Source organism: Octopus bimaculoides, chromosome 13 (genome assembly GCF_001194135.2).
Source record: "Octopus bimaculoides isolate UCB-OBI-ISO-001 chromosome 13, ASM119413v2, whole genome shotgun sequence".
In the NCBI taxonomy this organism is placed as follows: Eukaryota; Metazoa; Mollusca; class Cephalopoda; order Octopoda; family Octopodidae; genus Octopus; species Octopus bimaculoides.
In genome coordinates this window covers 33,356,170-33,358,125 of record NC_068993.1, presented here as the reverse complement: position 1 = coordinate 33,358,125, position 1,956 = coordinate 33,356,170, and positions in this window count along the sequence as shown.

Below are 1,956 nucleotides of genomic sequence, written 5' to 3'. Positions count from 1 at the left end.
ATTATATAAGGACACTGCTTTAAAATTCCCTTACCCATGCTCCGCTGATGAAGCGTGTGAAAATGAAGCTTTGTGCTCAGTTTCGGCAGATTTCTATTTGATATTCAGTTGTTTACCGGTATTTTTATATGGACGATTTCATGTAAATACAAAAAGATTTATGGTGGTGGTGGCGGTGGTGGTGGTGGTGTTGGTGGTGGCGGCGGTGGAAGTGTTACAGGCGACGGTAGTAGTGGTAGTATACGCACTGGGGGGTCTATGTAATCGATTATCCCCTTCCCCCAAATTTCAGGCCTTGTGCCTATAGTAGAAAGGATTATCTGCAACCTTCTATATAAATATACAGGGTCACTCGTTGATTCATTTGTCACAAGTAGTTATTGTGTAGCCCCAGATCAACATTGATCGTACTCATCCATGATTAAAGATGTTCCAGCCGTGGCAGTTTAATTATTCATTTAGAATGATTAAACTGTCACTATCAAGCGTGTCATCTGGTTAAAGAGAGAAATGTGTAATTTGAATGAAACATTTATTGCTATATCTAGCACGTTGAGTGATCACGTCGAAGATCCCTTTGTTGGTTTCAGTGACAGGAGTATATGTATAATGGGGAAACACCGCATAAAAAGAAGGTAAATGGTTGTAACATTTCAAGTAAGTGTGGTGTCTGGCTAGGAACTTCTTTTCTCAGTCACGTGGTGGCATGCTCAAGAGTCTTTGTGAGCAACATTATGGAGAGGAAACTGTGTGGTAGACCTAGTGGTAGGCCTGGTGGTGGACCTAATCCGTTGTCCAGTTTAATGCCACCATTTGGTTCTCAAGTTCTGAGTGGAGTCTACTCCGTTGTAAATGGCACTCCGTCGGTTACGACGACAAGGGTTCCAGTTGATCTGGTCAACGGAACAGCCTGCTCGTAAAATTAACGTGTAAGTGGCTGAGCACTCCACAGACACCTACACCCTTAACGTAGTTCTCAGTTAGATTCAGCATGACACAGAGTGTTATAAGGCTGGCCCTTTGAAATACAGGCACTATTCATTTTTGCCAGCTGAATGGATTGGCGCAACATGAAATATAGTGTCTTGCTCAAGGACACAGGGTCTCGCCGGGAATTGAACTCACAACCTAGCGATCGTGAACTGAATACCCTAACCACTGAGCCACGCGTCTTCACATCTGTTGCAAATATTCGGATGAGATACTTGGTCTAAGAATAACCGAAGGGTCGAGTTTCCTATTCCCACCAGATACAGATGCTTTTGAAAGGCTCACAAGCGCTACCCTTCCTCGTTAACCCATTATGAATTAACGCTGCTTATACTTCTTGAGAAAATTTCTTCGTCACAGAATCCCTGTTTGTCGCTCATGCAAAAAATACAAACTTCGCTTGGTTTCGCGAGCAAAGATTCGTAAAGGAGGCCGTCCACATCGATAGCAGGCTGACTAGGCTAAAAAGAGACAGGTAGAGCCGGACCCAGGGCAATTCCGCTCTGGGTTGTCTGTTGCTCTCTTACGAGCTTTCCTCATTCTCCTTTTGCCTTCAAAGGTGATAACCCTTACTGATAAAGAACCTGTTATTACTCTCTTCGTCTCTGTTCCTTTCAAGAATTTACTCATCTTTGTTTTAATTCTACTTCGTACCCATTTCACTTCATTTATTACTGGAAAAGGCATCAACGCCGCCATATCATTTTCCCAACTTCCGCCATATATTTTAACGCCTACAACCGCTAAATCTAAACATGGTAATATTATATTTCAGTCTAATTTTAACTGTACGATATACATGGCTTTATAACTTAATAGCAAATAGATATTTCTATCATCTAGCACTTCTGAAATGATATATATGTATATATGTCTATTAATGTCTGTGTGAGTGCATTTATGTTTATTTATACATGCCCAACACATGCATACGCATATATATATATATATATATATATATATATA